General features: G+C 41.4%; 1 protein-coding gene across 6 annotated transcripts in view; it reads left to right on the forward strand.

Annotated features, from left to right (window-relative positions):
• LOC147027941 (voltage-gated delayed rectifier potassium channel KCNH8-like) overlaps nt 1-14,887 on the forward strand; it is a 603,764-nt gene that overhangs the window by 44,885 nt on the left and 543,992 nt on the right. Inside the window, exon 1 of one of the 6 annotated variants that reach the window (XM_085877810.1) lies at nt 2,234-2,339. The exons of the other annotated variants lie outside the window; for them this stretch is intronic. The gene's annotated coding sequence lies outside the window, so the exon portion shown is untranslated. Of the gene's footprint in view, nt 1-2,233; nt 2,340-14,887 lie in introns of those variants that run through there. 6 annotated transcript variants of the gene reach the window in all.

Raw genomic sequence — 14,887 nt, forward strand, 5'->3', positions numbered from 1 at the left:
TGTCTGTCTATCCCACCCTGAAACACGGAAACGTTCCTCAGAGAGAAAAAAATATTAAGAAGTTGCTTCAAATTAATCCAAACCTACTGGGAAATTATAAATTTTTTTCAAGCAGACAAAAGTTGGCAACAGACCGCTGTATCGATCGCTCCTGAAATTATTTTCTTTGCTGTTAATATATTTCCTTCTTTTTCTTTTTTTATATTGTGGTATTTTTTTTTAGCTTATTTGGAATTTACATTACATATAAGGTATTGTCATCCCACACCATCCGTCCGTCCGTCCATCCATCCGTCTCCTTTTTTGACTATCTGGCCAAACCACTGGCCAATCCTGCTGAAATTTTGCAGTAACGTTCCTCTCTTGATTGGTAACAGAATTCCTGCTCAACTTCACTCTTTCATTCCTCTTTTTGGAACAAACTCCATTGCTCTCTTCAATCTCACTCTTCCCTCCAGGTCTTCAAAACAGCTGTTCACCACCATCTCTTATCCATCCAAAACCATGATCTGTTCTACCCCCTCTAATCCACCCCAAACCCACCTTTTTCAAATTCCCTGCTTTCCTTCCTGAAAGTCCCTGTAGTGTCCATCTTGTTTACCCTGTGTACCGCGCCCCATCCCTCTCCCTTCCACAGATCTTCTCATGTCTCTGTTCCATACTGTTATTTCCTTGCATCTCCTGCTCCCCTTGTTGTACGTTTTGTGTGTTAGCTCCTATATGAGCTTCGACAGTTTATACAAAAAAAACAGGAATTGCAAAGCTCGTACCAGTCACATGACTTTAAGTCGGTCAAAATGGCCGACTTAGTAAATTTCTTCAAATATCTTCTTCTCCAGACCCACCAGTCAAAATGCTACCAAATTTGGGTTACGACATTAGGACAGAGTCCTGATGTTAAATTGCGGAGGCCGTGCCAATCACATGACCGGAAGTTTGTCAAAATGGCGGTCCCACAAATTCCTTCCAAAATCCTTTTCTCCTGATCCATGAGTCGGAATGCTACCAAATTTGGGTTGCAACATGAGGCCAGGGTAGGGATGTTAAATTGCCGAAGTCATTGTGATCACTTGACCGGAAGTGTGTCAAAATGGCTGACTTATTCATTTTTGGGAAAATCGCGTAAATTGCTTCAGAAATCTTCTTCTCCAGACCCACCAGTGAGAATACTACCAAATTGGGGTGAGAACGTTGGGATAGAGTCCTGATGTTAAATTGCAGAGGCCATGCTGATTCCATGACCGGAAGTGTGTCAAAATGGCAGTCGCGCAAATCCCTTACAAAATCTTTTCTTGACCTACCTGTCAGAATACTCCCAAATTTGGGTTGCAACATTAGGATAGGGTAGGGATGTTAATTATATTGTGGAAGTCATGTGGATCACTTGATTGGAAGTGTCAAAATGGCTGACTTCAAATTAATTGCATTAAAGAACTTCTTCACCAGACCCACCGGTCAGAATGCTACCAAATTTTGGTTAAAACATTAGGACAGGATCGTGATGTTAAATTCCGGAGGTCATATTGATTACATGACCGGAAGTGTGTCAAAATGGCGGACGATGTACATTTTTTTGGAAAAAATCACGTAAATTCCTTCAAAATTTTTCCTCACCAGACCCACCATTCAGAATTTTACCAAATTTGGATTACAACATTAGGACAGGGACCAGATATGCTCCAGGTCCAGTGGCCCTATTTTTACCATTGGTTTCTGGTATAGTTTCCATGAAAAACAAAGATTATGGGGTCCATCAACCTGTCTGTGGTCGTGTCGGTGCAGGATTTGCATGTCACCTTCCTGTTGAAAAATACCGATCTAATATATTTATTATTACACGATTTAGGCCGACATTAGGGCAGGATGGGAGATGACAGCACCAATTCGCAGTGGGGGTTTTGGTCTTCATGACACTCTGGACAAAGGCTTTGGACATCATGGAAAGCTAAAAACTGTGCAAAGTATTCCTCGTCCATCCAGGATGGCTTGCATCTGCAGAGTAGTACTCCTCTGTCCCCTCCCCTCAGGTCATTTTAGGGATGTGATGAACCCAAGATAGACAATGAATAATGCTCATGGAGTTCCAAAGACTGCACCTTTGGCAGACGTTGATAAATTAAGTGGAGGATTTGCCACATGATCTATATGGCAAGACAGTAAGATTGTGAGATACAGGACTTTATGGAATGTCCTATTACAAATGGTTGACCAGGTTGTCACTTTCTCTGGATCAGCAGGGAAGAAAGTGGTTGCAGTCTGCCCTGTCACATGGGTGAAGAGTGAAGAGAAGCCATCTGGATACCAGTTTTTGAGCCAAGAATAAGAGCATCTGCAGAGTTGTAAGCCAGTTTGATTAAAAAAAAAAATGAATGTCCTTCGATCAAACTGTTGGGAAAAGGGGTAAGGCTGTTGCAAATATTGATAATATTGTTACATAATTTGATGATTGCAATAAAAAAAGATTATTGGCATTATATATATACTTGTATCATCAATGTTATCAATGTACACCATTATCTGGACAGAGCGCCGGTGTTGTGGAAGCCGTCGGTGTTGTCCCTTGGCAAGGGTTACGTGGGGTGGTTTAGTTATCCTGGGTGGTTTGGTTATGCTGGGTGGTTAAGTTATTTTGGGTGGTTTGGTTTTGCTGGGTGGTTTGGATCTGCTGGAAGTAATTATTTTTGGTAGTTTAGTTAAGCAGGGTGGTTTGGTGATGTTGGGTGGTTTGGTTATGCTGTGTGGTTTGGGTTATGTTTGGTGGTTTGCCATTGTCTTCCCAGATATACTTGCACTCTCCTCAAAAATTTCTGCAACAGATGTTTGGCGGCTTCATTAGATTCTGTGGTCATGTACTTTTAACGTGTTCATATTCTGGTTGAAGAGGATCTGACGGTTCATTGATGTATACACTCCACACACAAAGATCACATCATAGGAAACCAAAGTTAAGTTGTTATGTAAAAAAATCAACATGGCTGTCTGAATTGAGTATGCAATTTGGCAATGGAGTCACTTTGTGAATGATTACTGATCGCTCAGTTCAGATGAGATTAAATTGGTGCTTTGTGAATTGCTTTCATAACATACCGTGACCACATCGGCCCGAATACTGTACAAGGTTAGACACACCTTACCATCGATCAAATCAGAAGATGCAGCTCACTTTGTTGGGTATTGCACCATTCTTGTACCAGGGCCATTTGCAGTTGTTCAAGAGACTCTGTGTGGACTTTGCAACCAGAAACATGATTTCCTAAGGTTGCATTAATTTGGGACTGTGATATTGGACCAGAGAGATGACTGCAGGTATAATGCTCTCATCACTGTATCTGACAACAGTTAAAGTGCTCCTTCAAATGATGACAAGATCAGGTCATTGTGCAGCGTGGATATCAGCCTGTAGCATCAAAGTGCTCACAACAAACAGACCATTCTGCCAAATAGCACAATTAGAAAATCGCTCCCCACCTTGTTGTCAAATTCCAGCATGTCCATTATCGAACACATCACAGAATTTACATGCGTCAGTGAAAAATAAACATGGTGCCAAGAGTTCACACTCCGGTTGTGATGATGTGTCACTCATCGAATGAGGTGCTTTCCATGGCACTGTGTTGGATGTGGAGCAGTGGTCTTCCAGACCTCGTACCATTGTCATGCACCATCCTGGTTGAAATTTTATGGTTGGTTGCTCTATGTAGGCCATTCTGAAGACATTGCTCTTCCTTCTCCAAAAATGTGGCAAGCTTACGATCCTCATAAAGGGTTGTGACCCTTGGACAATCTGAATAAGGTTCCTCCGTGAACTGTTCAGTCTGATGGTGTCTTGTCAGTGCCCCCGAAGTGATACCGCAATGAGCATTTGCTGGGAAGCAGCGGCAGTCTGCATCATCCCCCCAACCCCCTTGAACTAATCCGAAACTGTCTTCGGCCATCTGAGTGGCCAATTTATCGGGGTTATTGACCCGAGTCTTGTGCATACATGTCCGCAGATTCTGTAGGAGACGAGATTTGGATGTGAATGTTCCATGCTCGGTTAAAGGTGAGGATAAGTGTGACATTTCATGTCGCACATCCGATATCCTGATGAGGGTTCTTTACTCGATGGATATGGTTTGTGCATACATGATGAAGAAATTTCTGAACCTCTGAATCCATCACTTATTTAATTCTTTTAAAGTTGTTTAAATTATTTTTTTATGAGGAGTATATGTTGAAGTAATGAAGATGAGTAGTGACTGCATTTTGTGATTGGAACCGAGAACAAGGCTTGACTCCCCCCAGACAGAGATATGTGCATTCACCTTTGAACTATCTATCCTATCACTAAAGCTTAGATATATACTATCACAAATATATCTAAGCTGTAAACTGTCACCCTGGTGTTTCTCAAACAGGGTGGGGGAATCAATATGTGTGCCTTCCATCGGAAGGATGTTGATCCAAAGGATGCCTGCCAGTGCCGGTCGTTGGTGGACATTAAAGATCCCACAGTATCTTTCACAAAGAGTGTTCGGGTTATTGCCGGCACCCTGAACGAATTACAAATCCCTGCCCAAATCACCTTCAGGCCTGGCCAGCCGATTCGTGAAAGACTTGGGCCAAAAGATGTTTGCTGGCTGACCTCAATCTTGTGGAATATAACTGGTGCCGTTGAACAAGTAGTCGTTACGAGGTGAAATTACGAAAAGTCGATGATGTCTTTATGTGTCATCCATGTGTTTATGACCTGGTGGTCTTGATATACAACCTTGTCTTGAATTTATCAGGAGAACGGGTTATTTGCCTTTGCTGAGAACGTTGGCAACTGAAGACAAAAAGTATCGGGGTTGGCAAAACACCAATGTCATTCATACAACCAGTGTGTTGTACTTGTATGAGCTTTTAAAAAGGCCAATTAGCTGGAAATATTATAAATTCGCTTTTTATACCTTCAGCTGGAAACTCGTTGAAAACATTCATTAATTAAATGTACACTTGACATTTGGCTTTCCTGGTCTCCGTTTTCCTTGGGAATCCTGCAAGGAGAGACCTGACTGTAAATCTTGTTGTGACCCCAGATGTTGTATTTGCATGAAAATGTTCATTCCACCACGAGTCCAAAGTATTCCCATCAGCCCCCTGTCGTGGAAACTGTTAATTTTTGGCAGGCAATTAAATATATATATCCCCTGAAACATTTTGGGTGGTGCATGTTCAAAGTAAGTTGTGCTTTTTCATGACAACATCGTTTGGCCCATGCTGTGCAGAGGCAAACAATCAGAATAGTTCGCAGGGAAAGTATTGTTGAGTACAGTATTAAAATTTTTCTGCCAATTTTTTTGGAATGACCAACAATTACTTTTTTGGATTGCCACTTCTGCTCTTTTCACCCTAGCGCCCACGAAGCTAAAAGCAGGGTTAAGCAATTCGTTCACTTTGTATGTTTGTCTCTCTGTCTATCTGTCTGTGTACAAATGCCAGTTTATGATCGAGGATCAACTAATTTCAATTCAATGTTATATTTTGAACTCGAATTGGAACATGAATCGGAAAACGAACTTGTAGTTTAGCAGTACTTTGGCTCAGAATTGCTTCCTCTCGCACATGCACAGACAGAAGTGATATTTATTACTTTGTCTGTCTGGCAGTCAAACAAAATAGAAAATCATTCCAAACAGGTAATTTACTGTTTTTAGCGACATCATAAAGGACACAAACAACAGGCACAAATAACTAATGCAAGATAAGGTGGCGTATAAGATGCTGCATAAACAGCGGATCACATTTTGGATTTTTTTTTTGACAACGGTTTAAATTGCTATTTTATTTCAATTAAATTATATACTTGAACACCCACCGTACACAGGGTGAGTAATAATTCCCAGGACATGGTTTTAGGTGCTTGTATAAGATTTGTTTATACTATTTACCAGGGTCAGCCAGAAGCACCAGGAGGAATCACAAATTACAGTAATAACAGTAATCAATGTCAATAAAAGGCAGTGTGTTTGTGTGTGTCTGTGTGTTTGTGTTTCCATCATAACTCCAACAACATAAACCGAGCAGCTTGAAACTTTTCATGCATACTAAGGGAACACCAAGGAAGCGCATGAGTGAAAATTGGGTGTTTGGGTTCATTAAAACATCCCTTTTGAAGATAATTATCGCCATAATATTATTCGATCCATCAGGCGATCCTCGGCCACCTCACTATCTGGGGTCTTTAAGCATCTCTTCAGTCACCTCGCTGAGGCTTGAAGCCGCCATGTTTTTTGGCCTGCTCAACCATGCCTCGATTTGGACCAGGCCGCAACGATTTCTTCATGATAAAGTTTTTTTTTTTTCTTCAACTTTGCTCATTCATATTATCGAATACCTGTTCATCATCGCTACGAATTGCTGAAAACATCGCTTTTGTAAGTGCTATAGTTTTCAAATCAGGAGCTTGGAGCGATTTCATGCATAATATGATGCAATTTTCCACTTATGAAGCAAATGATGCAACTTGCCGAGCGCCCTACAGTCGATTGCGATTTTGTGCGGTTAGTCGTGCTCCTTCGTCCTGAGTGAGTAGTTCGTGCTGCGTCGCCCTGAGCGAGCGGTTTGTGTACCGTCGTCCTGGGCATACGGTTCATGCTCCGTCGTCCTGAGCGAGTGGCTTGTGCTCCGTCATACTGGGCGAGTGGTTCCTGATCCATCGTTCTGGGCGAGCGGCCCGTGCTCCGTCGCCCCGAGCGGGCGGCCCGTGCTCCGTCGCCCCGAGCGGGCGGCCCGTGCTCCGTCGTCCCGTGACATTACGCCTGGTTTCCAAGCTGTTTGTGGTATTAACGTGAGCCATTTTTTTTTTCCTCCCGTCATACGCAACTGTTCATAAAGATCAATGTTTGTGAAAAGATCCATGAAATGTCAATATAAATGCAATGTTGTTTTTCGGTGAAAGCTCCTCAACGTTTTTGCCTTGCATGTAGTACACACTGTAGTCAGTATCGCACTAACTCCAACCTGACAATTCCCGAAAAATTGCCAAATATCGGCCAAGCTGTAATGTATGTGTGTGTGTGTGTGTGTGTGTGTGTGTGTGTGTGTGTGTGTGTGTGTGTGTGTGTGTGTGTGTGTGTTTTCTTCATAAAGCACAACACATCTTTGCTGACTCCCCTATTCCCACCCCTTGCTCCGTCTTTGTCCCATCATTGCTCGACCCCCTTATAATACAGTGCAGCACGCTACTCCCACACCTACCTCACCCCCCTCTCTCTCTTTCTCTGTATCTATCCCTGTCTATCTTTCTCTCTCTGTCTCTGGATATATCTGGACGATAGTTATGCCTGTCCGGTAGTTGTATTGTTTGTCTCGGGACGTTCCGGGCAGGGTTCATATCTGGACTGGTTTTTATATCCGGACATGTCTGGATGGATCTTTTTCTCTTTACAGCTTGGCTTCGGATGCACCCGGGCGGTGTTTGTCTCTAAACGTGTCCGGGTTGTACTTGTGTCTGGACAGGAGTTTCTCTGGACACGTCCAGGCATTGTTAGTCTCTGTACGTGTCCGGGAGACAACGAACGGATGCTTTAATGTTTTGAATTCCCAAATCACAAATTTTTGGCGTCCCATGCGCTTGCTGTCGAGTACACTTCCAGTCTGAAATGCCTTTTTACCCCAAAATTGAAGACTTCATTTTGATGGTGTTGGCTTTCCAAAACACTCATTGAAATCTTCTTACACCTGTTTCATCATCTTGTTTGTGTTTTTCCTCTCGTGGTGCTACCCCTGCTACCAGCCTCTCTTCCACTGTAAATGGACTGGTGTCTGCCATCTTGGTTTAATGTATCATTTGTATTATCTGTAAAAACAAAACTATAAATCGATGACATAAACAAATATAATATGAGCAGCTAAAACCGTGTCCTGGGACTTATGACTCACCCTGTAGAACACAAATCGCCTTTTTTGGCACTTTGAAAACCCTTACGTTTAGCAGTACTTGGACAAAATATGACGGCGTTTACGTCATCACGACGAACCAAATTTTCCGCTCGCAGACCCCGCCCATGTCCTTGTTTCTCAGGACTGCGCAGGTAAAGGTGATCTCCAACTCTTATTGTTTACTGCAGGCGGTGGTGTACACCTCTCTCGTTTTGCACCTGGTTCGCGTTTCAAGGTGCGTCAGAGCAAGCATCACGTTGAAGGACGTTGTCGGAATCTGACACTTTGAATGCGACCACCGCAACACGACTCCATTTATTGCAGCTTGTGTCACGATGTGTGTGTGCCCACGTGGAACATTTCGGAAGGATGTTGGATCCTGTTTTATTGTTTACTGCAGAAGGAGTGTTTGTTCCTTTGATTTCACACCTGCTAAGGGATCACACGGATAATATTGTGCACATAAAAGTTAGAATATTTGTACTGTCTGGACTGTGCTTTCGAATGTGCTCAATTTTATGAGTCTCTGAATGTATTTATTTTTTTTTTTTTTACATTTGTAGGCATCAAGATTATTGTTTTTTTTTATAAAGAAAAACCTCTCGACCAACTGTGTGCTGGATCTCCATCCCCAGAGCAGGAAGACTTGTGTGTGCTGAGAAAGATTGTCATGGTAATCACCGTGTGGGTTGTGTGGGCTAAGTGTGATGAAGGTTGAATACAAGGCCTATTATAGAATGGTGTTGAACCCCTTAGCCTGAGAGTCTTCATCATGTAATTCGCACTATGTTGTTGTTCTTGTTGTTCTTCTTCTTGTTCTTGTTCTTTTTCGTTATGCAGCATATGGTTGCTGGTTGCATCATTTGTTGTGGGGCACAGCTCTGTTTCTGATGCAATGCCCCCTGTAGTTTGGATGAGGAATTTGTAATTTTTTTCAGGGCTGCCGGTGATAACTCACCAACTTTCGTGAAGGACACCGTGGGATCTTTAATGTCCACCAACTAATGTTGGCATGCGGAATGCCCAGTTTAACCCTCGAGAGCCCCAGGGGTCATTGGTGATCGCATGCAATTTTGTTTGATTTTTTTTTTTTGTTCACCCAGAACATTTCGTGGGCTCTGGAGGGTTAACGTCCATCCAAGGGATGGCACACACATTGATTCCTCACCCTGCCTCTGAGATACCAGGATGACAGTTTACAGATGGGTCGAGATTCAAACCCAGGATAGACAGCTCACGCTAAGTAGTCAGTCAACCATGTCGTGAGTTAAAAGGGTCTGCTTTTAAATGACTTGAATGCCAAAATTTCCATCTAAGTTTTATTGCCACAAATCCCGAGCCACTCTCGCTCTCTCAAAACATTACAACCTCAAATTATACATCATTTTCATCGGACATGCAAAGCTTGATGTTGGCTCAATGGTTTGGGTAGCTGGCTTAAGACCTCAGGGTCTTGAGTTTGAGCCCCTGTCTTCCATTGAATAACACCAGGTGGGTTGACTCAGTCCGTCATTCATTCTGAGGTCGGCAAAATGAGTACCAGCTTACTGGGAACAGGGGGCACTACATCAGTGGCACAGCTGCGCTCCCAGCAATAATGGCACCAACAATCCCAGGCTGCATACAAATAATAATAATAATAACTAGAACTGCCACTTTATAACTGCTGGCAGTGATGACCGGGTACCCAGTCCATCCGCCTTTGATACAACATGGGACTTAAATCAGAGTCGCAATTTTCGCATTAAAAGGATAAGCGGTGCCAGAGAAAACATAATTTAATGGTGATACAAACACAGGCCTGCTTCGAAACGGCGCGGAACAGACGAGTTACGAACCGGGCAGCACAAAGCGTTCAATTTCGTTATTCCTGGCTTCCAGATTCAAATAATTAAATAATTCTGGTTCCAAATCAGCATGACCGATCAGGTTGAAATTTTAAACTTTTGTTTCGCATGTCGCCTGAATTATAAATGTGAAGTTTCGCATGTATAGATGCAGTGGTTCCAGAGTAAACATTAATTAATATTTATCCTTCAATCCAAGATGGCGGCCAAACCATGTGACTTGTGATGTCATAATTTGCAACATGTATGCAGATATCATGGAGGATGACAGACGCAAATTTTCGCTTCGATAGGTTAAGCAGTTCCAGAGAAAACATTATTTAATATTTTTCTTAAATTCAATATGGCTGCCAAACCATGTGACCTATCAATTAGAAATTAACAAACTTGTATTCCCTACTCATGTGCAATAGGGGTGTGAAGTTTCCCCTTGATCAGATCAGGTGTTCTGGAGAAGAAGATGTTTGAAGGTTTTAAGGTAAATTCAAGATGGCCGCCAAACCATGTGACCAATCAAGAACAAATTAACAAACTTGAGAAAGGACCTCATGGGGAATATATGTGTGAAGTTTCGGCTTAATCTGTCTTGCCTTTCTGGAGAAGAAGATTTTTAAAATTTATTCATTTTCAATCCAAGATGGCTGACGAACCATGTGACCTATGACATCAGAAATTTATATTCTGCTTCCAACTGGGTATTGGAACACGTTTGTAAAGTTTCGTGTTAATCGGTAAAGGTGCGTTTTTCTATCCAAGATGGCCGCCAAACCATGTGACGTTTGATGTCATAATTTTTACCATGCGTGCATACACGATGGTAGATGATAATTACAAATTTTCGATTCGTTTGGTTCAGCGGTTCCAGAGAAAACATTATTTAATATTTTTCTTAAATCCAAGATGGCGGCCAAACCGTCTAACGTATCAATTCGAAATTAACAAACTTATATCGCCTACGTGTCCTGAATATAGTTCTGAAATCTCCGCTTCATCCGACCAGCGCTTCTGGAGAAGAAGATGTTTGAATGTTTTAGGGTTTTTTCAAGATGGCCGCCGAACCATGTGACCGATCAAGAACAAATTAACAAACTTGAGAAAGGACCTCATGGGGAATATATGTGTGAAGTTTCGTCTTCATCTGTCTTGCCCTTCTGGAGAAGAAGATTTTAAAAATTTATTCATTTTCAATCCAAGATGGCTGCCGAACCTTGTGACCTCTGATATCATAAATTTAAATTCTGCTTTCCATTGATGACCCGAACAAGTGTGTGAAGTTTCGTGTAAATCGGATAAAGTCTATTTTTCTATCCAAGATGGCCGCCAAACCATGTGACTTCTGAGGTAAAAATTTTTTACCATGTATGCAGACTTGAGGGAGGAAGGCACTTGCAAATTTTCGCTTTGATGGCTTATGAAATACCAGAGAAAACATTATTTAATATTTTTCTTAAATCCAACATGGCGGCCAAACCATGTGACCTATCACTTTGAAATTAACAAACTTGCATCGCATACATGTCACGAATATAGTTCTGAAATCTCGCCTTCATTGGACCAGCGCTTCTGGAGAAGAAGATGTTTGAAGGTTTTAAGGCTTTTTCAAGATGGCCGCCAAACCATGTGACGTATGAACAACAAATTAACAAACTTGAAAGAGGACCTCAGGGGGAATGTGCCTGTAAAGTTTCGCCTCAATCTGCACAGCCGTTCTGGAGAAGAAGATTTTTTTAAAAAAACACAAAAAACAAGATGGCGGCCGAATTACGTCACTGATGACGTCAAAATATTTTTTTCTACGATGAATTTTTGTGTAGATGATGCTCAAGAAATTTCAAATTTTTGCCATGTGGCGTTCTACTTGACGAATTTTTACTGGGATACCTCTTCACTGATGACGTCACGAAAAATCACACGTATACCCGAGAGGGAGCTTGTTCAAATGTATCAAGAGATATTTTCTTACACGAGCAGGTTTCCGAGATACAGAGGTCCAAAGTTGATCTGTTTTTTCAAGATGGCGCCCGTATCACGTGACCTATGACGTCATAATTATCAATTATGTATGCTATCAAAAAAGATACATATCTGGTGAAAATTTTGTGTCGATTGGTCTTACCATTTCTGAGAAAATGGCATTTAAAGCGAAAAAAACTGGAAATTTTGCAAATTTACGGCGGAAGAAAAATAATAATAATAATAATAATAACTAGAACTGCCACTTTATAACTGCTGGCAGTGATGACCGGGTACCCAGTCCTTCCGCCTTTTGATACAACATGGGACTTTCTGCAGATGACAGTCACAAAGTATCGCTTTGATCGGGAAAGTGGTTCCAGAGAAAACATTATTTAAGAGTGATACAAACACAGGCCTGCTTCGAGACGGCGCGGAACAGACGAGTTACGAACCGGGCAGCACAAAGCATTCAATTTCGTTATTACTGGCTTCCAGATTCAAATAAATAAATAATTCTGGCTCCCAAACCGTGTGACCGATCAGGTTGAAATTTTAAACTTTTGTTTAGCATATCACCTGAATTATAAATGTCAAGTTTTGCATATATAGAAGCAGCGGTTCCAGAGTAAACATTAATTAATATTTATCCTTCAATCCAAGGTGGCGGCCAAACCATGTGACTTGTGATGTCATAATTTGCACCACTTGTGCAAACACGATGGTGGATGATAACTGCAAATTTTCGCTTCTCCAGGTTAAGCAGTTCCAGAGAAAACATTATTTAATATTTTTCTTAAAACCAACATGGCTGCCAAACCCTGGGCCTGATCCCGTTGAAATTTCAAACGCTCATTCCGCATGAGCATTCCACTATAAACTTGATGTTTCACATTTATTGATGCAGTATTTCCAGAGTAAACATTAATTAATATTTTTCCTTCAATCCAATATGGCTGCCAAACGTTGCGTCGTACCTCAAAAGGGGATGAGAACTTTTTATTCGTCATGGAGAGGCGGTCATAGTGGTGGAGTTTTGCCTGGATCTGTTCAGCCGTTTCAGAGAAAAAGACGTTTGAAGATATTGTTTTTCAATCCAAGATGGCTGACGAACCATGTGACCTATGACATCAGAAATATATATTCTGCTTCCAACTGGGTAATGGAACACGTTTGTGAAGTTTCGTGTAAATCGGGAAAGGTGCGTTTTTCTATCCAAGATGGCCGCCAAACCATGTGACGTGTGACCTCATAATTTTTACCATGCGTGCACACACGATGGTAGATGGTAATTGCAAACTTTCGATTCGTTAGGTTAAGCGGTTCCAGAGAAAACATTATTTAATATTTTTCTTAAATCCAAGATGGCGGCCAAACCGTGTGACTTATCAATTCCAAATTAACAAACTTATATCGCCTACGTGTCCCGAATATACTTCTGAAATCTGCCCTTCATCCGACCAGCGCTTCTGGAGAAGAAGATGTTTGAAGGTTTTAGGGTTTTTTCAAGATGGCCGCCAAACCATGTGACCGATCAAGAAGAAATTAACAAACTTGAGAAAGGACCTCATGGGGAATATATGTGTGAAGTTTCGTCTTCATCTGTCTTGCCCTTCTGGAGAAGAAGATTTTTAAAATTTATTCATTTTCAATCCAAGATGGCTGCCGAACCTTGTGACCTATGATATCATAAATTTAAATTCTGCTTTCCATCATAGACCCAAACAAGTGTGTGAAGTTTCGTGTAAATCGGATAAGGTCTATTTTTCTATCCAAGATGGCCGCCAAACCATGTGACTTCTGAGGTAAAATTTTTTACCATGTATGCAGACTTGAGGGAGGAAGGCACGTGCAAATTTTCGCTTCGATGGCTTATGAAATACCAGAGAAAACATTATTTAATATTTTTCTTAAATCCAACATGGCGGCCAAACCATGTGACCTATCACTTCGAAATTAACAAACTTGCATCGCATGCATGTCACGAATATAGATCTGAAATCTCGCCTTCATTGGACCAGCGCTTCTGGAGAAGAAGATGTTTGAAGGTTTTAGGGTTTTTTCAAGATGGCCGCCAAACCATGTGACCTACCAACAAGAAATTAACAAACTTGAAAAAGGACCTCAGGGCGAATATACCTGTAAAGTTTCGCCTCAATCTGCACAGCCGTTCTGGAGAAGAAGATTTTTTAAAAAAATATTTTCAAAACAAGATGGCGGCCGAATTACGTCACCGATGACGTCAAAAAATTTTTTTTCTACGATGAATTTTGGTGTAGATGACGCTCAAGAAATTTCAAATTTTTCCCATGTGGCGTTCTACTTGACGAATTTTCACCGGGATACCTCTTCACCGATGACGTCACGAAAAATCACACGTGTTCCCGAGAGGGAGCTTGTTAAAATGTATGAAGCGAAAAAATTTTTACCCTAGAAGATTTCAGAGATACAGAGGTCCAAAGTTTATCGTTTTTTTCAAGATGGCGCCCGCACCACGTGACCAATGACGTCATAATTATAACGTGATTGTGCTATCAAAAAAGATACATACTACGGTGAAAATTTCGTGTCGATCGGACTTTGCGTTCCTGAGAAAATGATTTTTAAAGTGAAAACAGGCCGCAAAATGCCGGCGGAAAAATAATAATAATAATAAATAACTAGAACTGCCACTTTATAACTGCTGGCAGTGATGACCGGGTACCCAGAAGTGTCCGCCGTTGACACAACTGATACAACATGGGACTTAAATCATAGTCGCAAAGTTTTGCATTGATAGGATAAGCGGTGCCAGAGAAAACATTATTTAATGGTGACACAAACACAGGCCTGCTTCGAGACGGCGCGGAACAGACGAGTTACGAACCGGGCAGCACAAAGCGTTCAATTTCCTTATTACTGGCGAACAGATTCAAATAATTAAATAATTCTGGCTGCCAAACCGCGTGGCCGATCAGGTTGAAATTTTAAACTTTTCTTTCGCATGTCGCCTGAATTATAAATCTGAAGTTTCGCATATATAGAAGTAGTGGTTCCAGAGTAAACATTAATTAATATTTATCCTTCAATCTAAGATGGCGGCCAAACTATGTGACTTGTGACCTGATAATTTTTACCATGTATGCAGATATGATGGAGGATGACAGAAGCAAATTTTCGCTTCGATAGGTTAAGCAGTTCCA

This window comes from Eptatretus burgeri, chromosome 4 (assembly GCF_056783735.1).
Source record: "Eptatretus burgeri isolate ZD-2024b chromosome 4, Ebu_testis_v1, whole genome shotgun sequence".
Taxonomy (NCBI): domain Eukaryota; kingdom Metazoa; phylum Chordata; class Myxini; order Myxiniformes; family Myxinidae; genus Eptatretus; species Eptatretus burgeri.